A 27,807-nucleotide genomic window follows, 5' to 3' on the forward strand; every position below is an offset into this window, starting at 1 on the left:
CAATAGGTGGGGCAGTTTATGCAAATTTATGCTGCCAATGTGCCTTGCAGATTCATGCAGGATTTCTAGATCCTTGCTGGATACAAGAGAGTAGGCCTTGTTCCAGATAAACTATCCCTAGCAGGGAAAGTCTGAGCACAGGCACTCTTTTGCTCTTTAGCCCCTGGCCTGGGACTCACCCTCACTTGCTGAGGCATGAAATTCTGCATACCAACTTTGCACAGAAGGTATGTTTGTGGTTGTTTGGGGATGGGTGGGAGGTCAAGAGCAGGGAAAAGCAGGTCTCCTTCACTACTAGACTCCTCTTCTATGCCTCCCTGCCGTTCACTCACTCTGTCTTTGTTTCATTCTCTCCTTCCACAACACTCCTTCTCACTCACTCGCTCTATCACTTGTATTTTTGCCCTTGCTCTGCATTCTATAGTGGAAACATCTCTTGAATGAAGCATCTGAAAATGACGTGACATAAAATTTAAAACCTCCTTATTGGAAACCTAAAACATCACAAGACTTAATGTAACCCATTTCTTTCATAAAAAAGATTTTTAAAGTACCCCAAAAAACAAATATAAAATACCACGAGTGCTAGAAGAATATTACATTAACGTTAAAGATAGAATAGGGCAAATGCATTTGCAGTTGAAACTGAAGTTTGGTACTTATTCAGATATTATTTACATTGCCAATTTTTAGCTGAGATTCTAAAGGAACTGAGAGAGAAAATGGAATTCAAGTTTTGTCAGAAGTGGGATTCGAACCCACGCCTCCAGGAGAGACTGCAGCCTTAACGCAGCGCCTTAGACCACTCGGCCATCCTGACCCCATGCTGCTTTATCATCTAAAGGGTGAGAAAGATATTAGGAACCAAAAAATGCACAGAGCTGAGGGCAATAGTGGCTACAGCAAGAAAAAAACTCACTGCACTCTTCCAAGAAGACAATCCTATAAGCCACTGCGAGGGAAATGATCATATTTCTCAAGAAAATAATTAGAGTAAACACAGGACTGTCAGAAGTGGGATTTGAACCCACGCCTCCAGAGGAGACTGCGACCTGAACGCAGCGCCTTAGACCACTCGGCCATCCTGACTTGCTTTCCCAGCATCTTCCAGAGGCCAGACAGCCATGCAGGTGAGGTACTGAAAAGGAATGCCCTCAATTTATTTATCCTATTATATGCACTTCCAACAGATCTTTGAACAATCTGTACAGAGCAGGACCTATGGAGAACTCTTTAGAACTTTGAGGCGAACAAAGAGAAAGTGCTATTCACCAGCCACTTGAACGGCTCAAAGCTGCTTTGAAATTGAGACAATAGCCACCTCTTGGCTGGCTAAAGCAATTTCAACAAGGGATCTCAAAGTCACAACATAGGGTGGAGTATGCAAATTTAAGCAGCCCCTGATCAAAGCCCTAAGGAAATTGCTGTAAGTGTGCTGGAGTCCAGTTGTCTACCAGATGCATGGCATTCTTCCAAATTTGCAGGGCCCGTCTGGCCAGGGCATACAAGAGCATGACTCTTCCAGATGACCTCTTACATGTGTCCTATGCTCATTTGGTAAGGATTGCGCTTTGTCAGCAAGACGTTATAGAACCTAAATATATGAGAAACCCCATCTCTCTTGACAAGAGGAGAACGGAATAACGTGCCAGGTGAAGACCAACAGATGCAACTTCCATCAGATGTTAACCTGATAAAGGAGATTAAATCTCCAAAAGGAATGTCAGAAGTGGAATTCGAACCCACGCCTCCAAAGGAGACTGTGGCCTAAACACAGCACCTTAGACCTCTCGGCCATCCTGACAGTATAGGCTTTTAAGAAATGAATAAAAGTTACTCAGAAACGTCTACCTCAATGCAAGCCTGAAATAATTTAAACATTCAAACACAAGGTATGCACAGGACAATAAACACAGAAGAACACATACGAAAGCACTTTATTTCACAGGTATACAGTTTTCATGCTTTTAGAACACCACATACCTCTCACCAGCTATTTAGGGTCCTGTATCCGACTCACAACATTTCCTTGCCTGCGACCTCTCTCTCTACACAAACAACTACAGCACAGGAAGTAGGAAGGCAATAGGTGGGGCAGTTTATGCAAATTTATGCTGCCAATGTGCCTTGCAGATTCATGCAGGATTTCTAGATCCTTGCTGGATACAAGAGAGTAGGCCTTGTTCCAGATAAACTATCCCTAGCAGGGAAAGTCTGAGCACAGGCACTCTTTTGCTCTTTAGCCCCTGGCCTGGGACTCACCCTCACTTGCTGAGTCGTGAAATTCTGCATACCAACTTTGCACAGAAGGTATGTTTTTGGTTGTTTGGGGATGGGTGGGAGGTCAAGAGCAGGGAAAAGCAGGTCTCCTTCACTACTAGACTCCTCTTCTATGCCTCCCTGCCATTCACTCACTCTGTCTTTGTTTCATTCTCTCCTTCCACAACACTCCTTCTCACTCACTCGCTCTATCACTTGTATTTTTGCCCTTGCTCTGCATTCTATAGTGGAAACATCTCTTGAATGAAGCATCTGAAAATGACGTGACATAAAATTTAAAACCTCCTTATTGGAAACCTAAAACATCACAAGACTTAATGTAACCCATTTCTTTCATAAAAAAGATTTTTAAAGTACCCCACAAAAGAAATATAAAACACCACGAGTGCTAGAAGAATATTACATTAACGTTAAAGATAGAATAGGGCAAATGCATTTGCAGTTGAAACTGAAGTTTGGTACTTATTCAGATATTATTTACATTGCCAATTTTTAGCTGAGATTCTAAAGGAACTGAGAGAGAAAATGGAATTCAAGTTTAGTCAGAAGTGGGATTCGAACCCACGCCTCCAGGAGAGACTGCGGCCTTAACGCAGCGCCTTAGACCACTCAGCCATCCTGACCCTTATGCTACTTTTTCATCTAAAGGGTGAGAAAGATATTAGGAACCAAAAAATGCACAGAGCTTAGGCCAATAGTGGCTAGAGCAAGAAAAAAACTCACTGCACTCTTCCAAGAAGACAATCCTATAAGCCACTGCGAGGGAAATGATCATATTTCTCAAGAAAAAAATTAGAGTAAACACAGGACTGTCAGAAGTGGGATTTGAACCCACGCCTCCAGAGGAGACTGCGACCTGAACGCAGCACCTTAGACCACTCGGCCATCCTGACTTGCTTTCCCAGCATCTTCCAGAGGCCAGACAGCCATGCAGGTGAGGTACTGAAAAGGAATGCCCTCAATTTATTTATCGTATTATATGCACTTCCAACAGATCTTTGAACAATCTGTACAGAGCAGGACCTATGGAGAACTCTTTAGAACTTTGAGGCGAACAAAGAGAAAGTGCTATTCACCAGCCACTTGAACGGCTCAAAGCTGCTTTGAAATTGAGACAATAGCCACCTCTTGGCTGGCTAAAGCAATTTCAACAAGGGATCTCAAAGTCACAACATAGGGTGGAGTATGTAAATTTAAGCAGCCCCTGATCAAAGCCCTGAGGAAATTGCTGTAAGTGTGCTGGAGTCCAGTTGTCTACCAGATGAATGGCATTCTTCCAAATTTGCTGGGCCCGTCTGGCCAGGGCATACAAGAGCATGACTCTTCCAGATGACCTCTTACATGGGTCCTATGCTCATTTGGTAAGGATTGCGCTTTGTCAGCAAGACGTTATAGAACCTAAATATATGAGAAACCCCATCTCTCTTGACAAGAGGAGAACGGAATAACGTGCCAAGTGAAGACCAACAGATGCAACTTCCATCAGATGTTAACCTGATAAAGGAGATTAAATCTCCAAAAGGCATGTCAGAAGTGGGATTCGAACCCACGCCTCCAAAGGAGACTGTGGCCTAAACACAGCACCTTAGACCTCTCGGCCATCCTGACAGTATATGCTTTTAAGAAATGAATAAAAGTTACTCAGAAACGTCTACCTCAATGCATGCCTGAAATAATTTAAACCTTCAAACACAAGGTGCAACTTTATGCACAGGACAATAAACACAGAAGAACACATACGAAAGCACTTTATTTCACAGGTATACAGTTTTCATGCTTTTAGAACACCACATACCTCTCACCAGCTATTTAGGGTCCTGTATCCGACTCACAACATTTCCTTGCCTGCGACCTCTCTCTCTACACAAACAACTACAGCACAGGAAGTAGGAAGGCAATAGGTGGGGCAGTTTATGCAAATTTATGCTGCCAATGTGCCTTGCAGATTCATGCAGGATTTCTAGATCCTTGCTGGATACAAGAGAGTAGGCCTTGTTCCAGATAAACTATCCCTAGCAGGGAAAGTCTGAGCACAGGCACTCTTTTGCTCTTTAGCCCCTGGCCTGGGACTCACCCTCACTTGCTGAGGCGTGAAATTCTGCATACCAACTTTGCACAGAAGGTATGTTTGTGGTTGTTTGGGGATGGGTGGGAGGTCAAGAGCAGGGAAAAGCAGGTCTCCTTCACTACTAGACTACTCTTCTATGCCTCCCTGCCGTTCACTCACTCTGTCTTTGTTTCATTCTCTCCTTCCACAACACTCCTTCTCACTCACTCGCTCTATCACTTGTATTTTTGCCCTTGCTCTGCATTCTATAGTGGAAACATCTCTTGAATGAAGCATCTGAAAATGACGTGACATAAAATTTAAAACCTCCTTATTGGAAACCTAAAACATCACAAGACTTAATGTAACCCATTTCTTTCATAAAAAAGATTTTTAAAGTACCCCACAAAACAAATATAAAACACCACGAGTGCTAGAAGAATATTACATTAACGTTAAAGATAGAATAGGGCAAATGCATTTGCAGTTGAAACTGAAGTTTGGTATTTATTCAGATATTATTTACATTGCCAATTTTTAGCTGAGATTCTAAAGGAACTGAGAGAGAAAATGGAATTCAAGTTTTGTCAGAAGTGGGATTCGAACCCACGCCTCCAGGAGAGACTGCGGCCTTAACGCAGCACCTTAGACCACTCGGCCATCCTGAACCCATGCTGCTTTTTCATCTAAAGGGTGAGAAAGATATTAGGAACCAAAAAATGCACAGAGCTGAGGGCAATAGTGGCTAGAGGAAGAAAAAACTCACTGCACTCTTCCAAGAAGACAATCCTATAAGCCACTGCGAGGGAAATGATCATATTTCTCAAGAAAATAATTAGAGTAAACACAGGACTGTCAGAAGTGGGATTTGAACCCATGCCTCCAGAGGAGACTGCGACCTGAACGCAGCGCCTTAGACCACTCGGCCATCCTGACTTGCTTTCCCAGCATCTTCCAGAGGCCAGACAGCCATGCAGGTGAGGTACTGAAAAGGAATGCCCTCAATTTATTTATCCTATTATATGCACTTCCAACAGATCTTTGAACAATCTGTACAGAGCAGGACCTATGGAGAACTCTTTAGAACTTTGAGGCGAACAAAGAGAAAGTGCTATTCACCAGCCACTTGAACGGCTCAAAGCTGCTTTGAAATTGAGACAATAGCCACCTCTTGGCTGGCTAAAGCAATTTCAACAAGGGATCTCAAAGTCACAACATAGGGTGGAGTATGCAAATTTAAGCAGCCCCTGATCAAAGCCCTGAGGAAATTGCTGTAAGTGTGCTGGAGTCCAGTTGTCTACCAGATGAATGGCATTCTTCCAAATTTGCTGGGCCCGTCTGGCCAGGGCATACAAGAGCATGACTCTTCCAGATGACCTCTTACATGGGTCCTATGCTCATTTGGTAAGGATTGCGCTTTGTCAGCAAGACGTTATAGAACCTAAATATATGAGAAACCCCATCTCTCTTGACAAGAGGAGAACGGAATAACGTGCCAAGTGAAGACCAACAGATGCAACTTCCATCAGATGTTAACCTGATAAAGGAGATTAAATCTCCAAAAGGCATGTCAGAAGTGGGATTCGAACCCACGCCTCCAAAGGAGACTGTGGCCTAAACACAGCGCCTTAGACCTCTCGGCCATCCTGACAGTATATGCTTTTAAGAAATGAATAAAAGTTACTCAGAAACGTCTACCTCAATGCAAGCCTGAAATAATTTAAACCTTCAAACACAAGGTGCAACTTTATGCACAGGACAATAAACACAGAAGAACACATACGAAAGCACTTTATTTCACAGGTATACAGTTTTCATGCATTTAGAACACCACATACCTCTCACCAGCTATTTAGGGTCCTGTATCCGACTCACAACATTTCCTTGCCTGCGACCTCTCTCTCTACACAAACAACTACAGCACAGGAAGTAGGAAGGCAATAGGTGGGGCAGTTTATGCAAATTTATGCTGCCAATGTGCCTTGCAGATTCATGCAGGATTTCTAGATCCTTGCTGGATACAAGAGAGTAGGCCTTGTTCCAGATAAACTATCCCTAGCAGGGAAAGTCTGAGCACAGGCACTCTTTTGCTCTTTAGCCCCTGGCCTGGGACTCACCCTCACTTGCTGAGGCATGAAATTCTGCATACCAACTTTGCACAGAAGGTATGTTTGTGGTTGTTTGGGGATGGGTGGGAGGTCAAGAGCAGGGAAAAGCAGGTCTCCTTCACTACTAGACTCCTCTTCTATGCCTCCCTGCCGTTCACTCACTCTGTCTTTGTTTCATTCTCTCCTTCCACAGCACTCCTTCTCACTCACTCGCTCTATCACTTGTATTTTTGCCCTTGCTCTGCATTCTATAGTGGAAACATCTCTTGAATGAAGCATCTGAAAATGACGTGACATAAAATTTAAAACCTCCTTATTGGAAACCTAAAACATCACAAGACTTAATGTAACCCATTTCTTTCATAAAAAAGATTTTTAAAGTACCCCAAAAAACAAATATAAAATACCACGAGTGCTAGAAGAATATTACATTAACGTTAAAGATAGAATAGGGCAAATGCATTTGCAGTTGAAACTGAAGTTTGGTACTTATTCAGATATTATTTACATTGCCAATTTTTAGCTGAGATTCTAAAGGAACTGAGAGAGAAAATGGAATTCAAGTTTTGTCAGAAGTGGGATTCGAACCCACGCCTCCAGGAGAGACTGCAGCCTTAACGCAGCGCCTTAGACCACTCGGCCATCCTGACCCCATGCTGCTTTATCATCTAAAGGGTGAGAAAGATATTAGGAACCAAAAAATGCACAGAGCTGAGGGCAATAGTGGCTACAGCAAGAAAAAAACTCACTGCACTCTTCCAAGAAGACAATCCTATAAGCCACTGCGAGGGAAATGATCATATTTCTCAAGAAAATAATTAGAGTAAACACAGGACTGTCAGAAGTGGGATTTGAACCCACGCCTCCAGAGGAGACTGCGACCTGAACGCAGCGCCTTAGACCACTCGGCCATCCTGACTTGCTTTCCCAGCATCTTCCAGAGGCCAGACAGCCATGCAGGTGAGGTACTGAAAAGGAATGCCCTCAATTTATTTATCCTATTATATGCACTTCCAACAGATCTTTGAACAATCTGTACAGAGCAGGACCTATGGAGAACTCTTTAGAACTTTGAGGCGAACAAAGAGAAAGTGCTATTCACCAGCCACTTGAACGGCTCAAAGCTGCTTTGAAATTGAGACAATAGCCACCTCTTGGCTGGCTAAAGCAATTTCAACAAGGGATCTCAAAGTCACAACATAGGGTGGAGTATGCAAATTTAAGCAGCCCCTGATCAAAGCCCTAAGGAAATTGCTGTAAGTGTGCTGGAGTCCAGTTGTCTACCAGATGCATGGCATTCTTCCAAATTTGCAGGGCCCGTCTGGCCAGGGCATACAAGAGCATGACTCTTCCAGATGACCTCTTACATGTGTCCTATGCTCATTTGGTAAGGATTGCGCTTTGTCAGCAAGACGTTATAGAACCTAAATATATGAGAAACCCCATCTCTCTTGACAAGAGGAGAACGGAATAACGTGCCAGGTGAAGACCAACAGATGCAACTTCCATCAGATGTTAACCTGATAAAGGAGATTAAATCTCCAAAAGGAATGTCAGAAGTGGAATTCGAACCCACGCCTCCAAAGGAGACTGTGGCCTAAACACAGCACCTTAGACCTCTCGGCCATCCTGACAGTATAGGCTTTTAAGAAATGAATAAAAGTTACTCAGAAACGTCTACCTCAATGCAAGCCTGAAATAATTTAAACATTCAAACACAAGGTATGCACAGGACAATAAACACAGAAGAACACATACGAAAGCACTTTATTTCACAGGTATACAGTTTTCATGCTTTTAGAACACCACATACCTCTCACCAGCTATTTAGGGTCCTGTATCCGACTCACAACATTTCCTTGCCTGCGACCTCTCTCTCTACACAAACAACTACAGCACAGGAAGTAGGAAGGCAATAGGTGGGGCAGTTTATGCAAATTTATGCTGCCAATGTGCCTTGCAGATTCATGCAGGATTTCTAGATCCTTGCTGGATACAAGAGAGTAGGCCTTGTTCCAGATAAACTATCCCTAGCAGGGAAAGTCTGAGCACAGGCACTCTTTTGCTCTTTAGCCCCTGGCCTGGGACTCACCCTCACTTGCTGAGTCGTGAAATTCTGCATACCAACTTTGCACAGAAGGTATGTTTGTGGTTGTTTGGGGATGGGTGGGAGGTCAAGAGCAGGGAAAAGCAGGTCTCCTTCACTACTAGACTCCTCTTCTATGCCTCCCTGCCATTCACTCACTCTGTCTTTGTTTCATTCTCTCCTTCCACAACACTCCTTCTCACTCACTCGCTCTATCACTTGTATTTTTGCCCTTGCTCTGCATTCTATAGTGGAAACATCTCTTGAATGAAGCATCTGAAAATGACGTGACATAAAATTTAAAACCTCCTTATTGGAAACCTAAAACATCACAAGACTTAATGTAACCCATTTCTTTCATAAAAAAGATTTTTAAAGTACCCCACAAAAGAAATATAAAACACCACGAGTGCTAGAAGAATATTACATTAACGTTAAAGATAGAATAGGGCAAATGCATTTGCAGTTGAAACTGAAGTTTGGTACTTATTCAGATATTATTTACATTGCCAATTTTTAGCTGAGATTCTAAAGGAACTGAGAGAGAAAATGGAATTCAAGTTTAGTCAGAAGTGGGATTCGAACCCACGCCTCCAGGAGAGACTGCGGCCTTAACGCAGCGCCTTAGACCACTCAGCCATCCTGACCCTTATGCTACTTTTTCATCTAAAGGGTGAGAAAGATATTAGGAACCAAAAAATGCACAGAGCTTAGGCCAATAGTGGCTAGAGCAAGAAAAAAACTCACTGCACTCTTCCAAGAAGACAATCCTATAAGCCACTGCGAGGGAAATGATCATATTTCTCAAGAAAAAAATTAGAGTAAACACAGGACTGTCAGAAGTGGGATTTGAACCCACGCCTCCAGAGGAGACTGCGACCTGAACGCAGCACCTTAGACCACTCGGCCATCCTGACTTGCTTTCCCAGCATCTTCCAGAGGCCAGACAGCCATGCAGGTGAGGTACTGAAAAGGAATGCCCTCAATTTATTTATCGTATTATATGCACTTCCAACAGATCTTTGAACAATCTGTACAGAGCAGGACCTATGGAGAACTCTTTAGAACTTTGAGGCGAACAAAGAGAAAGTGCTATTCACCAGCCACTTGAACGGCTCAAAGCTGCTTTGAAATTGAGACAATAGCCACCTCTTGGCTGGCTAAAGCAATTTCAACAAGGGATCTCAAAGTCACAACATAGGGTGGAGTATGTAAATTTAAGCAGCCCCTGATCAAAGCCCTGAGGAAATTGCTGTAAGTGTGCTGGAGTCCAGTTGTCTACCAGATGAATGGCATTCTTCCAAATTTGCTGGGCCCGTCTGGCCAGGGCATACAAGAGCATGACTCTTCCAGATGACCTCTTACATGGGTCCTATGCTCATTTGGTAAGGATTGCGCTTTGTCAGCAAGACGTTATAGAACCTAAATATATGAGAAACCCCATCTCTCTTGACAAGAGGAGAACGGAATAACGTGCCAAGTGAAGACCAACAGATGCAACTTCCATCAGATGTTAACCTGATAAAGGAGATTAAATCTCCAAAAGGCATGTCAGAAGTGGGATTCGAACCCACGCCTCCAAAGGAGACTGTGGCCTAAACACAGCACCTTAGACCTCTCGGCCATCCTGACAGTATATGCTTTTAAGAAATGAATAAAAGTTACTCAGAAACGTCTACCTCAATGCATGCCTGAAATAATTTAAACCTTCAAACACAAGGTGCAACTTTATGCACAGGACAATAAACACAGAAGAACACATACGAAAGCACTTTATTTCACAGGTATACAGTTTTCATGCTTTTAGAACACCACATACCTCTCACCAGCTATTTAGGGTCCTGTATCCGACTCACAACATTTCCTTGCCTGCGACCTCTCTCTCTACACAAACAACTACAGCACAGGAAGTAGGAAGGCAATAGGTGGGGCAGTTTATGCAAATTTATGCTGCCAATGTGCCTTGCAGATTCATGCAGGATTTCTAGATCCTTGCTGGATACAAGAGAGTAGGCCTTGTTCCAGATAAACTATCCCTAGCAGGGAAAGTCTGAGCACAGGCACTCTTTTGCTCTTTAGCCCCTGGCCTGGGACTCACCCTCACTTGCTGAGGCGTGAAATTCTGCATACCAACTTTGCACAGAAGGTATGTTTGTGGTTGTTTGGGGATGGGTGGGAGGTCAAGAGCAGGGAAAAGCAGGTCTCCTTCACTACTAGACTACTCTTCTATGCCTCCCTGCCGTTCACTCACTCTGTCTTTGTTTCATTCTCTCCTTCCACAACACTCCTTCTCACTCACTCGCTCTATCACTTGTATTTTTGCCCTTGCTCTGCATTCTATAGTGGAAACATCTCTTGAATGAAGCATCTGAAAATGACGTGACATAAAATTTAAAACCTCCTTATTGGAAACCTAAAACATCACAAGACTTAATGTAACCCATTTCTTTCATAAAAAAGATTTTTAAAGTACCCCACAAAACAAATATAAAACACCACGAGTGCTAGAAGAATATTACATTAACGTTAAAGATAGAATAGGGCAAATGCATTTGCAGTTGAAACTGAAGTTTGGTATTTATTCAGATATTATTTACATTGCCAATTTTTAGCTGAGATTCTAAAGGAACTGAGAGAGAAAATGGAATTCAAGTTTTGTCAGAAGTGGGATTCGAACCCACGCCTCCAGGAGAGACTGCGGCCTTAACGCAGCACCTTAGACCACTCGGCCATCCTGAACCCATGCTGCTTTTTCATCTAAAGGGTGAGAAAGATATTAGGAACCAAAAAATGCACAGAGCTGAGGGCAATAGTGGCTAGAGGAAGAAAAAACTCACTGCACTCTTCCAAGAAGACAATCCTATAAGCCACTGCGAGGGAAATGATCATATTTCTCAAGAAAATAATTAGAGTAAACACAGGACTGTCAGAAGTGGGATTTGAACCCATGCCTCCAGAGGAGACTGCGACCTGAACGCAGCGCCTTAGACCACTCGGCCATCCTGACTTGCTTTCCCAGCATCTTCCAGAGGCCAGACAGCCATGCAGGTGAGGTACTGAAAAGGAATGCCCTCAATTTATTTATCCTATTATATGCACTTCCAACAGATCTTTGAACAATCTGTACAGAGCAGGACCTATGGAGAACTCTTTAGAACTTTGAGGCGAACAAAGAGAAAGTGCTATTCACCAGCCACTTGAACGGCTCAAAGCTGCTTTGAAATTGAGACAATAGCCACCTCTTGGCTGGCTAAAGCAATTTCAACAAGGGATCTCAAAGTCACAACATAGGGTGGAGTATGCAAATTTAAGCAGCCCCTGATCAAAGCCCTGAGGAAATTGCTGTAAGTGTGCTGGAGTCCAGTTGTCTACCAGATGAATGGCATTCTTCCAAATTTGCTGGGCCCGTCTGGCCAGGGCATACAAGAGCATGACTCTTCCAGATGACCTCTTACATGGGTCCTATGCTCATTTGGTAAGGATTGCGCTTTGTCAGCAAGACGTTATAGAACCTAAATATATGAGAAACCCCATCTCTCTTGACAAGAGGAGAACGGAATAACGTGCCAAGTGAAGACCAACAGATGCAACTTCCATCAGATGTTAACCTGATAAAGGAGATTAAATCTCCAAAAGGCATGTCAGAAGTGGGATTCGAACCCACGCCTCCAAAGGAGACTGTGGCCTAAACACAGCGCCTTAGACCTCTCGGCCATCCTGACAGTATATGCTTTTAAGAAATGAATAAAAGTTACTCAGAAACGTCTACCTCAATGCAAGCCTGAAATAATTTAAACCTTCAAACACAAGGTGCAACTTTATGCACAGGACAATAAACACAGAAGAACACATACGAAAGCACTTTATTTCACAGGTATACAGTTTTCATGCATTTAGAACACCACATACCTCTCACCAGCTATTTAGGGTCCTGTATCCGACTCACAACATTTCCTTGCCTGCGACCTCTCTCTCTACACAAACAACTACAGCACAGGAAGTAGGAAGGCAATAGGTGGGGCAGTTTATGCAAATTTATGCTGCCAATGTGCCTTGCAGATTCATGCAGGATTTCTAGATCCTTGCTGGATACAAGAGAGTAGGCCTTGTTCCAGATAAACTATCCCTAGCAGGGAAAGTCTGAGCACAGGCACTCTTTTGCTCTTTAGCCCCTGGCCTGGGACTCACCCTCACTTGCTGAGGCATGAAATTCTGCATACCAACTTTGCACAGAAGGTATGTTTGTGGTTGTTTGGGGATGGGTGGGAGGTCAAGAGCAGGGAAAAGCAGGTCTCCTTCACTACTAGACTCCTCTTCTATGCCTCCCTGCCGTTCACTCACTCTGTCTTTGTTTCATTCTCTCCTTCCACAACACTCCTTCTCACTCACTCGCTCTATCACTTGTATTTTTGCCCTTGCTCTGCATTCTATAGTGGAAACATCTCTTGAATGAAGCATCTGAAAATGACGTGACATAAAATTTAAAACCTCCTTATTGGAAACCTAAAACATCACAAGACTTAATGTAACCCATTTCTTTCATAAAAAAGATTTTTAAAGTACCCCAAAAAACAAATATAAAATACCACGAGTGCTAGAAGAATATTACATTAACGTTAAAGATAGAATAGGGCAAATGCATTTGCAGTTGAAACTGAAGTTTGGTACTTATTCAGATATTATTTACATTGCCAATTTTTAGCTGAGATTCTAAAGGAACTGAGAGAGAAAATGGAATTCAAGTTTTGTCAGAAGTGGGATTCGAACCCACGCCTCCAGGAGAGACTGCAGCCTTAACGCAGCGCCTTAGACCACTCGGCCATCCTGACCCCATGCTGCTTTATCATCTAAAGGGTGAGAAAGATATTAGGAACGAAAAAATGCACAGAGCTGAGGGCAATAGTGGCTACAGCAAGAAAAAAACTCACTGCACTCTTCCAAGAAGACAATCCTATAAGCCACTGCGAGGGAAATGATCATATTTCTCAAGAAAATAATTAGAGTAAACACAGGACTGTCAGAAGTGGGATTTGAACCCACGCCTCCAGAGGAGACTGCGACCTGAACGCAGCGCCTTAGACCACTCGGCCATCCTGACTTGCTTTCCCAGCATCTTCCAGAGGCCAGACAGCCATGCAGGTGAGGTACTGAAAAGGAATGCCCTCAATTTATTTATCCTATTATATGCACTTCCAACAGATCTTTGAACAATCTGTACAGAGCAGGACCTATGGAGAACTCTTTAGAACTTTGAGGCGAACAAAGAGAAAGTGCTATTCACCAGCCACTTGAACGGCTCAAAGCTGCTTTGAAATTGAGACAATAGCCACCTCTTGGCTGGCTAAAGCAATTTCAACAAGGGATCTCAAAGTCACAACATAGGGTGGAGTATGCAAATTTAAGCAGCCCCTGATCAAAGCCCTAAGGAAATTGCTGTAAGTGTGCTGGAGTCCAGTTGTCTACCAGATGCATGGCATTCTTCCAAATTTGCAGGGCCCGTCTGGCCAGGGCATACAAGAGCATGACTCTTCCAGATGACCTCTTACATGTGTCCTATGCTCATTTGGTAAGGATTGCGCTTTGTCAGCAAGACGTTATAGAACCTAAATATATGAGAAACCCCATCTCTCTTGACAAGAGGAGAACGGAATAACGTGCCAGGTGAAGACCAACAGATGCAACTTCCATCAGATGTTAACCTGATAAAGGAGATTAAATCTCCAAAAGGAATGTCAGAAGTGGAATTCGAACCCACGCCTCCAAAGGAGACTGTGGCCTAAACACAGCACCTTAGACCTCTCGGCCATCCTGACAGTATAGGCTTTTAAGAAATGAATAAAAGTTACTCAGAAACGTCTACCTCAATGCAAGCCTGAAATAATTTAAACATTCAAACACAAGGTATGCACAGGACAATAAACACAGAAGAACACATACGAAAGCACTTTATTTCACAGGTATACAGTTTTCATGCTTTTAGAACACCACATACCTCTCACCAGCTATTTAGGGTCCTGTATCCGACTCACAACATTTCCTTGCCTGCGACCTCTCTCTCTACACAAACAACTACAGCACAGGAAGTAGGAAGGCAATAGGTGGGGCAGTTTATGCAAATTTATGCTGCCAATGTGCCTTGCAGATTCATGCAGGATTTCTAGATCCTTGCTGGATACAAGAGAGTAGGCCTTGTTCCAGATAAACTATCCCTAGCAGGGAAAGTCTGAGCACAGGCACTCTTTTGCTCTTTAGCCCCTGGCCTGGGACTCACCCTCACTTGCTGAGTCGTGAAATTCTGCATACCAACTTTGCACAGAAGGTATGTTTGTGGTTGTTTGGGGATGGGTGGGAGGTCAAGAGCAGGGAAAAGCAGGTCTCCTTCACTACTAGACTCCTCTTCTATGCCTCCCTGCCATTCACTCACTCTGTCTTTGTTTCATTCTCTCCTTCCACAACACTCCTTCTCACTCACTCGCTCTATCACTTGTATTTTTGCCCTTGCTCTGCATTCTATAGTGGAAACATCTCTTGAATGAAGCATCTGAAAATGACGTGACATAAAATTTAAAACCTCCTTATTGGAAACCTAAAACATCACAAGACTTAATGTAACCCATTTCTTTCATAAAAAAGATTTTTAAAGTACCCCACAAAAGAAATATAAAACACCACGAGTGCTAGAAGAATATTACATTAACGTTAAAGATAGAATAGGGCAAATGCATTTGCAGTTGAAACTGAAGTTTGGTACTTATTCAGATATTATTTACATTGCCAATTTTTAGCTGAGATTCTAAAGGAACTGAGAGAGAAAATGGAATTCAAGTTTTGTCAGAAGTGGGATTCGAACCCACGCCTCCAGGAGAGACTGCGGCCTTAACGCAGCGCCTTAGACCACTCAGCCATCCTGACCCTTATGCTACTTTTTCATCTAAAGGGTGAGAAAGATATTAGGAACCAAAAAATGCACAGAGCTTAGGCCAATAGTGGCTAGAGCAAGAAAAAAACTCACTGCACTCTTCCAAGAAGACAATCCTATAAGCCACTGCGAGGGAAATGATCATATTTCTCAAGAAAAAAATTAGAGTAAACACAGGACTGTCAGAAGTGGGATTTGAACCCACGCCTCCAGAGGAGACTGCGACCTGAACGCAGCGCCTTAGACCACTCGGCCATCCTGACTTGCTTTCCCAGCATCTTCCAGAGGCCAGACAGCCATGCAGGTGAGGTACTGAAAAGGAATGCCCTCAATTTATTTATCCTAGCATATGCACTTCCAACAGATCTTTGAACAATCTGTACAGAGCAGGACCTATGGAGAACTCTTTAGAACTTTGAGGCGAACAAATAGAAAGTGCTATTCACCAGCCACTTGAACGGCTCAAAGCTGCTTTGAAATTGAGACAATAGCCACCTCTTGGCTGGCTAAAATAATTTCAACAAGGGATCTCAAAGTCACAACATAGGGTGGAGTATGCAAATTTAAGCAGCCCCTGATCAAAGCCCTGAGGAAATTGCTGTAAGTGTGCTGGAGTCCAGTTGTCTACCAGATGAATGGCATTCTTCCAAATTTGCAGGGCCCGTCTGGCCAGGGCATACAAGAGCATGACTCTTCCAGATGACCTCTTACATGGGTCCTATGCTCATTTGGTAAGGATTGCGCTTTGTCAGCAAGACGTTATAGAACCTAAATATATGAGAAACCCCATCTCTCTTGACAAGAGGAGAACGGAATAACGTGCCAAGTGAAGACCAACAGATGCAACTTCCATCAGATGTTAACCTGATAAAGGAGATTAAATCTCCAAAAGGCATGTCAGAAGTGGGATTCGAACCCACGCCTCCAAAGGAGACTGTGGCCTAAACACAGCACCTTAGACCTCTCGGCCATCCTGACAGTATAGGCTTTTAAGAAATGAATAAAAGTTACTCAGAAACGTCTACCTCCATGCAAGCCTGAAATAATTTAAACCTTCAAACACAAGGTGCAACTTTATGCACAGGACAATAAACACAGAAGAACACATACGAAAGCACTTTATTTCACAGGTACACAGTTTTCATGCTTTTAGAACACCACATACCTCTCACCAGCTATTTAGGGTCCTGTATCCGACTCACAACATTTCCTTGCCTGCGACCTCTCTCTCTACACAAACAACTACAGCACAGGAAGTAGGAAGGCAATAGGTGGGGCAGTTTATGCAAATTTATGCTGCCAATGTGCCTTGCAGATTCATGCAGGATTTCTAGATCCTTGCTGGATACAAGAGAGTAGGCCTTGTTCCAGATAAACTATCCCTAGCAGGGAAAGTCTGAGCACAGGCACTCTTTTGCTCTTTAGCCCCTGGCCTGGGACTCACCCTCACTTGCTGAGGCGTGAAATTCTGCATACCAACTTTGCACAGAAGGTATGTTTGTGGTTGTTTGGGGATGGGTGGGAGGTCAAGAGCAGGGAAAAGCAGGTCTCCTTCACTACTAGACTACTCTTCTATGCCTCCCTGCCGTTCACTCACTCTGTCTTTGTTTCATTCTCTCCTTCCACAACACTCCTTCTCACTCACTCGCTCTATCACTTGTATTTTTGCCCTTGCTCTGCATTCTATAGTGGAAACATCTCTTGAATGAAGCATCTGAAAATGACGTGACATAAAATTTAAAACCTCCTTATTGGAAACCTAAAACATCACAAGACTTAATGTAACCCATTTCTTTCATAAAAAAGATTTTTAAAGTACCCCACAAAAGAAATATAAAACACCACGAGTGCTAGAAGAATATTACATTAACGTTAAAGATAGAATAGGGCAAATGCATTTGCAGTTGAAACTGAAGTTTGGTACTTATTCAGATATTATTTACATTGCCAATTTTTTTTTTTTTGTTTTTTTTTTTTGAAAAACCTTTATTGACGTTTCAATCATTTACACGTATGGGCCTACAACCCCCCGGGGCCGGCCGCTAAGCAATCAGAACAATAAAAGCACATGTAAACACAGGCGGCACCTCGGAGAGCAAAGTCTACAATACAGTATAGTCCGGCCAATGAGCCGCTCAGGTAGGACACCAGAAGAGAAAGGGTTTTTCATTTTATAATAAAGCAAAACAGTAGGATCAGGTGCCAAACAGTTTCCCAACAGCGAGAAGGGGCAAGGATAAGAGACGTAAGCAGCAAGCAGCAATACATTGAATCAATGGCGCAGACACGGGAAAGTACGGATGGGGAGAAATATCAAAGATAGTTGCGCCTACAGGTCCCTGTACCTAAAGCCCAGCGAACCCCCCGGAAACTGTGGCACACATTAAGAGCAAACGATTCACAATAAGAGAGGTGATCCCAGAAAAACAAGCAAAAGGAAACAGAGAAGAAAAAGGAGGCCATGGAAACAGAGATAAAGACTAAAGAGTCCCCTCCCCCATCCCCCCAGCCTGCACCTCTGCGAATGAGTATGGCCCCACCCCCCAGCAGTGTGCCTGTCGCCCCGGAACTAGACCCGAAATATAGAAGAGACAGGGAAAAAAGGAGTAAGAAAGAGCCCCCCCAGACGGGGGGGGCGGAAGGAATGTAATAAACTGGAGGAGGGCCATCAAAACATACCCCCGGCTTCTCCCTCCCGCACGGTGAAGTCTCCCCACAGCAAACAATTAGCAGCACCAAGTTGATCATATCAAAAAAGGAGGGGGGGAGTGGGGAGCATTATGCACCAACTATGCGAATAACCATGAGAGCACGCAACCATGAGTCCGCCTGTCTACTAGGTGACCACTCCCGAAGGATCAGCCTCAGCCTTGACCGCTCTTTGCGATGCTGCCCATGCCGGCCCCTCGACCCAGCACCATGTCCGATGTCCCAAGGTACAGGAGTGTCCAAAAACAGTCGGGAAGCGACGCACACAGGTGGGGTGGAAGTCTCTGAGCATCAGCACGGACCGCTTCATGGGGGGGCGTCTTTTCCAGTGCTGCCCCAGGATCTGCACTGCACACAAGGTCCAGACAGGCTGAAGCAGTCAAATGAGACACACGTTGCTGGAATCGTCCCTGGGCCGCCGGAGACCGCGCACGGGACAAGGCCACCATCTTCCGCTCAGGTCCAATACCTCCGGAGCAGATCAAGCCCACAGTTAGCCGACCACACGGTAGCATACTGTCCGGAGTGTCCGGCTGTACACTAATCGCGGGGGGGGCCGCAACATCTTCCTCCTGTGTGCAGTGTGGAAAGCCACTGTGTACTTGTGGACCAGCATGCCGCCACTGTCCCAACGCTGATACCACACCATCTAGCTTCCTCCCCAGGACCCCGGCGCCATAAGCCAAGGAGTAATGAAGGGCACCAAGGGCCTCCAGGAGGTCGCCGTACCCCAGAGCAGCTCTCTCCGATCGCTCTGCCACACTCCCGACCGTCACACACCCCCAGTCCCGCTGCGTCCCAGCGGACAGGATGGTAGGCTGCATAGTGACAAAATGGCCGCTGGGAAGGCCCGACTCGTGTTGGGGCCAGGACCCCGGGACCAACGCCTCAAGGTCCACGTCGCTGAAGACAGGGATCCTGGGGCAGGAACAGATTCAACCGTTGCACGGTCACGGGCAATAGTCGTCTCCGCCACGGACCAGCTCCCGCGAAAAGCCGGGAGCAGCCCGCAAGGATCAGGGCGAACCAGGGACGGCGTCCGGGCAGCTCACCGTCAAAGGCAGGGGCAAACACCACAGAATCCGAGAATTGCACACCCGGGCATGTCCTCGGTCCGCAGCGCTCAGCAGGGGGGAGCGACCACAGCAAAATGCAGGCCGAGGGGAGCACCACTCCGGCGGACCGCCTCCACCCAGTCACCACAGGCCGCTGTTGTTAAACTGCCGCCCGGCCAAGGCGTCCACTCGAGGTCCCGGCTTCGGGGCCGCACGGGCCGCAAAGTTCAACCGCTGATTTCTCCGGCGGTACTGCAGTCAGAAACCTCAGGGTCACACGATCGGTTGCCACTTTCGTTTACGAACACGATCTCGTAGCGCAGAATAAGGATCTCATGCAGGATATCCGTGCGGGATGCGGAGGTTCACGGAGCCGGGAATCTACGCTGCCGTCCCGGTCGCCATCTTGGCTCCTCCCTACATTGCCAATTTTTAGCTGAGATTCTAAAGGAACTGAGAGAGAAAATGGAATTCAAGTTTTGTCAGAAGTGGGATTCGAACCCACGCCTCCAGGAGAGACTGCGGCCTTAACGCAGCGCCTTAGACCACTCGGCCATCCTGACCCCATGCTGCTTTTTCATCTAAAGGGTGAGAAAGGTATTAGGAACCAAAAAATGCACAGAGCTTAGGCCAATAGTGGCTAGAGCAAGAAAAAAACTCACTGCACTCTTCCAAGAAGACAATCCTATAAGCCACTGCGAGGGAAATGATCATATTTCTCAAGAAAAAAATTAGAGAAAAAACACAGGACTGTCAGAAGTGGGATTTGAAACCACGCCTCCAGAGGAGACTGCGACCTGAACGCAGCACCTTAGACCACTCGGCCATCCTGACTTGCTTTCCCAGCATCTTCCAGAGGCCAGACAGCCATGCAGGTGAGGTACTGAAAAGGAATGCCCTCAATTTATTTATCCTATTATATGCACTTCCAACAGATCTTTCAACAATCTGTACAGAGCAGGACCTATGGAGAACTCTTTAGAACTTTGAGGCGAACAAAGAGAAAGTGCTATTCACCAGCCACTTGAACGGCTCAAAGCTGCTTTGAAATTGAGACAATAGCCACCTCTTGGCTGGCTAAAGCAATTTCAACAAGGGATCTCAAAGTCACAACACAGGGTGGAGTATGCAAATTGAAGCAGCCCCTGATCAAAGCCCTGAGGAAATTGCTGTAAGTGTGCTGGAGTCCAGTTGTCTACCAGATGAATGGCATTCTTCCAAATTTACAGGGCCCGTCTGGCCAGGGCAGACAAGAGCATGGCTCTTCCAGATGACCTCTTACATGGGTCCTATGCTCATTTGGTAAGGATTGCGCTTTGTCAGCAAGACGTTATAGAACCTAAATATATGAGAAACCCCATCTCTCTTGACAAGAGGAGAACGGAATAACGTGCCAAGTGAAGACCAACAGATGCAACTTCCATCAGATGTTAACCTGATAAAGGAGATTAAATCTCCAAAAGGAATGTCAGAAGTGGGATTCGAACCCACGCCTCCAAAGGAGACTGTGGCTTAAACACAGCGCCTTAGACCTCTCGGCCATCCTGACAGTATAGGCTTTTAAGAAATGAATAAAAGTTACTCAGAAACGTCTACCTCCATGCAAGCCTGAAATAATTTAAACCTTCAAACACAAGGTGCAACTTTATGCACAGGACAATAAACACAGAAGAACACATACGAAAGCACTTTATTTCACAGGTATACAGTTTTCATGCTTTTAGAACACCACATACCTCTCACCAGCTATTTAGGGTCCTGTATCCGACTCACAACATTTCCTTGCCTGCGACCTCTCTCTCTAGACAAACAACTACAGCACAGGAAGTAGGAAGGCAATAGGTGGGGCAGTTTATGCAAATTTATGCTGCCAATGTGCCTTGCAGATTCATGCAGGATTTCTAGATCCTTGCTGGATACAAGAGAGTAGGCCTTGTTCCAGATAAACTATCCCTAGCAGGGAAAGTCTGAGCACAGGCACTCTTTTGCTCTTTAGCCCCTGGCCTGGGACTCACCCTCACTTGCTGAGGCGTGAAATTCTGCATACCAACTTTGCACAGAAGGTATGTTTGTGGTTGTTTGGGGATGGGTGGGAGGTCAAGAGCAGGGAAAAGCAGGTCTCCTTCACTACTAGACTACTCTTCTATGCCTCCCTGCCGTTCACTCACTCTGTCTTTGTTTCATTCTCTCCTTCCACAACACTCCTTCTCACTCACTCGCTCTATCACTTGTATTTTTGCCCTTGCTCTGCATTCTATAGTGGAAACATCTCTTGAATGAAGCATCTGAAAATGACGTGACATACATTTTAAATCCTCCTTATTGGAAACCTAAAACATCACAAGACTTAATGTAACCCATTTCTTTCATAAAAAAGATTTTTAAAGTACCCCACAAAAGAAATATAAAACACCACGAGTGCTAGAAGAATATTACATTAACGTTAAAGATAGAATAGGGCAAATGCATTTGCAGTTGAAACTGAAGTTTGGTACTTATTCAGATATTATTTACATTGCCAATTTTTAGCTGAGATTCTAAAGGAACTGAGAGAGAAAATGGAATTCAAGTTTTGTCAGAAGTGGGATTCGAACCCACGCCTCCAGGAGAGACTGCGGCCTTAACGCAGCGCCTTAGACCACTCGGCCATCCTGACCCCATGCTGCTTTTTCATCTAAAGGGTGAGAAAGATATTAGGAACCAAAAAATGCACAGAGCTTAGGCCAATAGTGGCTAGAGCAAGAAAAAAACTCACTGCACTCTTCCAAGAAGACAATCCTATAAGCCACTGCGAGGGAAATGATCATATTTCTCAAGAAAAAAATTAGAGTAAACACAGGACTGTCAGAAGTGGGATTTGAACCCACGCCTCCAGAGGAGACTGCGACCTGAACGCAGCGCCTTAGACCACTCGGCCATCCTGACTTGCTTTCCCAGCATCTTCCAGAGGCCAGACAGCCATGCAGGTGAGGTACTGAAAAGGAATGCCCTCAATTTATTTATCCTATTATATGCACTTCCAACAGATCTTTCAACAATCTGTACAGAGCAGGACCTATGGAAAACTCTTTAGAACTTTGAGGCGAACAAAGAGAAAGTGCTATTTACCAGCCACTTGAACGGCTGAAATCTGCTTTGAAATTGAGACAATAGCCACCTCTTGGCTGGCTAAAGCAATTTCAACAAGGGATCTCAAAGTCACAACATAGGGTGGAGTATGCAAATTTAAGCAGCCCCTGATCAAAGCCCTGAGGAAATTGCTGTAAGTGTGCTGGAGTCCAGTTGTCTACCAGATGAATGGCATTCTTCCAAATTTGCAGGGCCCGTCTGGCCAGGGCATACAAGAGCATGACTCTTCCAGATGACCTCTTACATGGGTCCTATGCTCATTTGGTAAGGATTGCGCTTTGTCAGCAAGACGTTATAGAACCTAAATATATGAGAAACCCCATCTCTCTTGACAAGAGGAGAACGGAATAACGTGCAAGTGAAGGCCAACAGATGCAACTTCCATCAGATACCTGATAAAGGAGATTAAATCTCCAAAAGGCATGACAGAAGTGGGATTCGAACCCACGCCTCCAAAGGAGACTGTGGCCTAAACACAGCACCTTAGACCTCTCGGCCATCCTGACAGTATAGGCTTTTAAGAAATGAATAAAAGTTACTCAGAAACGTCTACCTCCATGCAAGCCTGAAATAATTTAAACCTTCAAACACAAGGTGCAACTTTATGCACAGGACAATAAACACAGAAGAACACATACGAAAGCACTTTATTTCACAGGTATACAGTTTTCATGCTTTTAGAACACCACATACCTCTCACCAGCTATTTAGGGTCCTGTATCCGACTCACAACATTTCCTTGCCTGCGACCTCTCTCTCTACACAAACAACTACAGCACAGGAAGTAGGAAGGCAATAGGTGGGGCAGTTTATGCAAATTTATGCTGCCAATGTGCCTTGCAGATTCATGCAGGATTTCTAGATCCTTGCTGGATACAAGAGAGTAGGCCTTGTTCCAGATAAACTATCCCTAGCAGGGAAAGTCTGAGCACAGGCACTCTTTTGCTCTTTAGCCCCTGGCCTGGGACTCACCCTCACTTGCTGAGGTGTGGTAAATAATTTAATTACCGGTACTTAATTTGATGCGGAAAATCTATAATAATAGCTCAGTAAAATAAGAGGCAGAATCCGTGGTATTAGAGGTTCGGAACGGGCTTTATTCCAAAATCAATTCGAATTGATGGACTCCATATTCCATCACCACGAAGGTTCAGGAAGTGAAGGACCAACTTTATTGACAAGTAATCAGTTTTATACAATAGGCATTACAGTGAAACAGATGCAGGAGGCGTAACAGTTGATAACAAAGATAAAACATACATGCGTAACTAAAATGGGTGTAACTGGGCGTAACTTAAAGAACGTCATCAGGTATGATGTCACAATAGGGTGGTTCCACGAAAGAATTTCGCAATGTCAGCAGAAATACTCGGCAGAGATGCGCGCGCAGCAGCATGACGTGTGATTGACGTGCAACTAGGGGGTGAAGGGGACTTGACATTTAGCTCTACATGTGGAGACAGAAGTCTGGGGGGTCAAGTCAACCTAATCCCAAATCATATCTAACATCCTATGTTTAAAGAACTATGTTATCCAAAAAGAAAGGTCTTTCGAACAAAATCTATTCTATACTGACTGTGAGTGCGTGTACAAGCGTCTAAGTGTCTACACTAGATGCGAGGGCAGAAATCTTCCATAGTAACAGGGCTATGAATTACTTGCATAAAGACAGAGAAGCCGGGCCCTTTGCTCGGTAGCTGGAAGAATGTTTACTTAAACTACTAGACAGGAATGCATTGGATAGGGAGCGGAGCAGATAATCTCGAAGGTGAAATACAGTTTTTGGCAGGCAACAGGCTGGAGTCAGGCACCGTTAGCCGCGCAGGGAATAGGACAAAGTTCATGGATACAGATGCAAGCTCAGGCTGGAGCTTTCAGAGACAGAAGGCAGGAAAAGGCTTAATGGCAGAATCAGGGCCTACTCGCCTGGACTGAAAAATGGGATAAATGAACCATATAAAGCCGGTGGCCTTTCATACTTAGAAATAGAATATCCGGCCCATTCATGGCGGATCTGAAAGAGGACATGTTGACGGTGGACGCACAAGTGTTTGCGTCTTCATAACTGGAACTGGAGGGAACATACATGTACTTGTGATTTATACATGAAACCGTTGGGGTCCAAGATAGGGGACATAACTGATCATAAAAATCCATATTTCCACATTCCCTCCTTGTCCCCTACTTGCCCTTAAGAGATATCAATCTTCATCAATCCGTTGATCTGTTCGTATAGCATCATTTGTTCTTCTTTTTTCTTCTGGGATGAATGAAATCTTGGTGGTGGAATACACGATGTGGCACACAGACCACAAATCGCTGGTCCACATTGTAGGCATAAGCAGCAACTGAATAGTATGAGAAAACCAATACCTAGGAAGGATAGGACCCTCCATCCAAAGGTAGATAATACACTCCAAAACCAACCGGACCAAGTCCAGGTGCCTGGATTCTGGTGTATCTGGCTTACAATCTTATGAAGGCGAGTTATGGCTTTATATACAGATGGCGAATTTTCTGGTATGAAAATGCAACAGCTAGATCCGATGACCCTACAAGCTCCGCCCCTATCGGCCAGGATGACGTCAAGGACAAGACGATTTTGAAGCACAACAATCCGCATAGCAGACTGCTCTTCTGTTAAATTGCCTAAGGCGGAAATAGTTTCGTTCACTACTGCTTCAAGGGTTCTGGTTAATCTACGTATCAGCTTACTATTGATAACTGTACCTATATAGGGAAAAAGACCTTTATTGAAATCTGTGTATTTTTCCCATGCTGTCTCAGTGTAATCGACTATTGGGAGATCTCTCCGTTCTCTATTGTGTACTAAATGAGTATTTCTATGATAATCAGGAGGAGCTAGGAAAACAGGTGGCAAAAGGAATCCGATGTAGCAGGTACCATCCCAATCTAGAGGCAAACGTATATATGCAGTCTGACCACATACGAAGTAGGAATGGCGAGAAGCTCTAAATGTAGACTTGCCTTGATCACTGAATTCTATTACAGTGGTGCATCTACTATGGCCCATATGTATGGAACCATTCTTTCTTACACATAATTCACCTTTAACTGGAAATACTGACATAGCGGGCAAAATTGGTGCAGCTTCAGATTCAACATTCAGGATCATGAGATTAAGCGTGAAATTCCCTAATCCATATACTTCATTTTCTAGATCAGTTCCTGTTCTTTTGGGAAGTCCCTTCTTGTCAGGGTAGCAGACTTTGAGTAAAACTAAGTTCAGGTTTCCCCATACCCAGTTGTCTTGATAAACTGCAGAATTCGAATCTAGGGAATTAATTAAACTAAACCATGCTCCACAGGAGCCATTGTGTGTGAACGGGTATGGAAAGAGAGGCAGAATTCCCTTATAATTCTGATAGGGAGGGAGTCGGCCACATATCCAACAATTTGTAGCATTGCTAGCCTGATGGGAATGATGTAACATACTAATGAAAGTGTTATTGCGCAGCGCAAATCTATAGGACAACTCATGCGGCGGTAATTCACTAAAAGAATGTTCAGCAGTAACATTGTAAACATGTTTAGAAATAGGATAATATATGTGCAACAATATACTTGCAGCGATTATTAAAAGACTTAAGAAAAACAAAATTAATAACGTCACTGTGCAATGACTACGCAGTGATTTACAGTACGCATGTTGTTTCATTTGCTTCTTTCGGTGTCTTTCTCTATTCAGGTCTAGGGAATACATGTCAGAGACAAATTCGACCGATTCACCTTGGAGAGGACTTAAACAATCAAATTGTCTGACTTGTTAGACCTTAGTTTTAGTTTATATTGTTCCTGATTACTCAGTTCAACCAAAGGAAGCTTTGAGTCAATCGGTGAAGACACGCGAGGTGTATCGTTTACATCTGATTGTAATCCATGAAATTTCTTGATATGACTTGAATGTATCCAGCCTTTGCGACCTTCGATCTTCACGGCTGTCCTCGTGGTGAGCAGTACTAGTTGAGGCGATTTCCACCTAGGATCCAGCTGAGACTTCCGGTCAAAGTTCCTCACTAACACCAGGTCCCCGGGAACTACGTCATGGGGTTTCACCTCGGTGTTGTCGGGAAAGGCTGCAGCTACCTGTGAACGACAAGATTGTAGTGCAGACATCAAGGAAGCCAGGTAATCTGTCAGCATATTACAGTCAACATCAGTTATTTTGCGTGGTATAGGCGTCCCCCACATATTTGGTGGTCTGCCAAAGACCACCTCATAAGGGGATAGCCCTGTTCGAGAGTGCGCTACCATTCTCATGTAAAAGAGTGCAACTGGTAAGGCTACTACCCAGTCGACACCTTTCTCTCTACATATTTTGGCCAATCTAATTTTCAGAGTTTGATTATGTCGTTCCACGAGACCTGCTGCCTCGGGGTGTCGGACACAGTGAAATTTCCACTGATAGCCTAACAAAAGTGAAACGTGTTTCATTAGTTCGGATGAGAACGGCTGGCCGTTATCTGAGTAGACAACACATGGTAAACCGTACCGTGGGAAGAATTCTCGAACTAACTGTTTGGCAGTAGTCGGGGCAGTGTAATCTGAAACCGGGTATGCCTCTGTCCAACGGGAAAGAGCACAGACAACTACAAGAACATATTTGAATCCTCGACATCGTTCCATCTGGATATAATCCATCTGGAGGACTTCAAAAGGGTGATCAGGAGGCTGAAATCCACCCTGTTCTACGGGAATGCTTTTACCTGGGTTAAACTGACAACAGATCATACAGGTACGAACTTTTTGTTTTGCTGCGGCTCGTAAATGTTTGTTGAACCAAATGTGTTGAATGCTGTCTAGCATAGCTTTTTCTCCTAGGTGCGCTGGACTATGTACAGTATTAATGATAACTTGGACCATTGAATCAGGAAGGAACCACACAGATTTTTCCTTCGTCATCCATCCTTGATCCGTTTGGATCCCTCCTAATTCAGTCCATTTCTTTATTTCATCTGGTGTAGCATGTGTCTGTATGTCAATTACGTCAAGAGCGGGATCCTTAACCGTCATGCAATATGTTGGTGTCGGAACTATTGTCTTTGTCATGTCAGATGTTTGAGTTTGAGCAGTCTGTTTAGCTGTTCTGTCAGATAGATCATTGCCTTGGGAAATGATATCAGTAACTTTCGTATGAGCTTTACATTTCATAATTGATATTGCAGTGGGTAGATGTATTGCATCTAATAAGGCATGAATGAGGGGTCCGTGCTGAATGTGGGCACCGTGAGAAGTTAAATAACCTCTCTCGCCACAGCACGCCGAAGTCATGTACAACTCCGAATGCATAACGTGAATCAGTGTATATGTTGACTTTTTTACTTGTGGCTTGAATACAGGCTTGTGTCAGAGCGATAAGCTCTGCTGCTTGAGCTGACAAGGTATTTATGCAATTTGTTTCAATGATTTCAGTGTCTGTTGTGACTGCATACGCAGCCACTAGCTCTCCTGTA

The 27,807-nt window shown here is 44.3% G+C and overlaps 20 non-coding genes across 20 annotated transcripts; all 20 read right to left on the minus strand.

Annotated features, from left to right (window-relative positions):
• Positions 1-737: 737 nt before the first annotated feature.
• TRNAL-AAG (transfer RNA leucine (anticodon AAG)) lies at positions 738-820 on the minus strand. The gene has a single exon. It is a non-coding gene; the product is annotated as a tRNA-Leu (tRNA).
• A 186-nt stretch (positions 821-1,006) lies between these two features.
• TRNAL-CAG (transfer RNA leucine (anticodon CAG)) lies at positions 1,007-1,089 on the minus strand. The gene has a single exon. It is a non-coding gene; the product is annotated as a tRNA-Leu (tRNA).
• Positions 1,090-2,820: 1,731 nt separating this feature from the next.
• TRNAL-AAG (transfer RNA leucine (anticodon AAG)) lies at positions 2,821-2,903 on the minus strand. The gene has a single exon. It is a non-coding gene; the product is annotated as a tRNA-Leu (tRNA).
• A 187-nt stretch (positions 2,904-3,090) lies between these two features.
• Positions 3,091-3,173, minus strand: TRNAL-CAG (transfer RNA leucine (anticodon CAG)). Its single transcript has one exon. It is a non-coding gene; the product is annotated as a tRNA-Leu (tRNA).
• Positions 3,174-3,805: 632 nt separating this feature from the next.
• Positions 3,806-3,888, minus strand: TRNAL-UAG (transfer RNA leucine (anticodon UAG)). Its single transcript has one exon. It is a non-coding gene; the product is annotated as a tRNA-Leu (tRNA).
• A 2,007-nt stretch (positions 3,889-5,895) lies between these two features.
• Positions 5,896-5,978, minus strand: TRNAL-UAG (transfer RNA leucine (anticodon UAG)). The gene has a single exon. It is a non-coding gene; the product is annotated as a tRNA-Leu (tRNA).
• A 1,024-nt stretch (positions 5,979-7,002) lies between these two features.
• Positions 7,003-7,085, minus strand: TRNAL-AAG (transfer RNA leucine (anticodon AAG)). Its single transcript has one exon. It is a non-coding gene; the product is annotated as a tRNA-Leu (tRNA).
• Positions 7,086-7,271: 186 nt separating this feature from the next.
• TRNAL-CAG (transfer RNA leucine (anticodon CAG)) lies at positions 7,272-7,354 on the minus strand. Its single transcript has one exon. It is a non-coding gene; the product is annotated as a tRNA-Leu (tRNA).
• A 1,731-nt stretch (positions 7,355-9,085) lies between these two features.
• Positions 9,086-9,168, minus strand: TRNAL-AAG (transfer RNA leucine (anticodon AAG)). Its single transcript has one exon. It is a non-coding gene; the product is annotated as a tRNA-Leu (tRNA).
• A 187-nt stretch (positions 9,169-9,355) lies between these two features.
• Positions 9,356-9,438, minus strand: TRNAL-CAG (transfer RNA leucine (anticodon CAG)). The gene has a single exon. It is a non-coding gene; the product is annotated as a tRNA-Leu (tRNA).
• A 632-nt stretch (positions 9,439-10,070) lies between these two features.
• TRNAL-UAG (transfer RNA leucine (anticodon UAG)) lies at positions 10,071-10,153 on the minus strand. Its single transcript has one exon. It is a non-coding gene; the product is annotated as a tRNA-Leu (tRNA).
• A 2,007-nt stretch (positions 10,154-12,160) lies between these two features.
• TRNAL-UAG (transfer RNA leucine (anticodon UAG)) lies at positions 12,161-12,243 on the minus strand. Its single transcript has one exon. It is a non-coding gene; the product is annotated as a tRNA-Leu (tRNA).
• Positions 12,244-13,267: 1,024 nt separating this feature from the next.
• Positions 13,268-13,350, minus strand: TRNAL-AAG (transfer RNA leucine (anticodon AAG)). The gene has a single exon. It is a non-coding gene; the product is annotated as a tRNA-Leu (tRNA).
• A 186-nt stretch (positions 13,351-13,536) lies between these two features.
• On the minus strand, positions 13,537-13,619 carry TRNAL-CAG (transfer RNA leucine (anticodon CAG)). Its single transcript has one exon. It is a non-coding gene; the product is annotated as a tRNA-Leu (tRNA).
• A 1,731-nt stretch (positions 13,620-15,350) lies between these two features.
• Positions 15,351-15,433, minus strand: TRNAL-AAG (transfer RNA leucine (anticodon AAG)). Its single transcript has one exon. It is a non-coding gene; the product is annotated as a tRNA-Leu (tRNA).
• A 187-nt stretch (positions 15,434-15,620) lies between these two features.
• TRNAL-CAG (transfer RNA leucine (anticodon CAG)) lies at positions 15,621-15,703 on the minus strand. The gene has a single exon. It is a non-coding gene; the product is annotated as a tRNA-Leu (tRNA).
• A 632-nt stretch (positions 15,704-16,335) lies between these two features.
• On the minus strand, positions 16,336-16,418 carry TRNAL-UAG (transfer RNA leucine (anticodon UAG)). Its single transcript has one exon. It is a non-coding gene; the product is annotated as a tRNA-Leu (tRNA).
• A 3,266-nt stretch (positions 16,419-19,684) lies between these two features.
• On the minus strand, positions 19,685-19,767 carry TRNAL-AAG (transfer RNA leucine (anticodon AAG)). The gene has a single exon. It is a non-coding gene; the product is annotated as a tRNA-Leu (tRNA).
• Positions 19,768-21,777: 2,010 nt separating this feature from the next.
• On the minus strand, positions 21,778-21,860 carry TRNAL-AAG (transfer RNA leucine (anticodon AAG)). Its single transcript has one exon. It is a non-coding gene; the product is annotated as a tRNA-Leu (tRNA).
• A 186-nt stretch (positions 21,861-22,046) lies between these two features.
• TRNAL-CAG (transfer RNA leucine (anticodon CAG)) lies at positions 22,047-22,129 on the minus strand. Its single transcript has one exon. It is a non-coding gene; the product is annotated as a tRNA-Leu (tRNA).
• Positions 22,130-27,807: the final 5,678 nt, after the last annotated feature.

This window comes from Triturus cristatus, chromosome 6, assembly GCF_964204655.1.
Source record: "Triturus cristatus chromosome 6, aTriCri1.1, whole genome shotgun sequence".
In the NCBI taxonomy this organism is placed as follows: domain Eukaryota; kingdom Metazoa; phylum Chordata; class Amphibia; order Caudata; family Salamandridae; genus Triturus; species Triturus cristatus.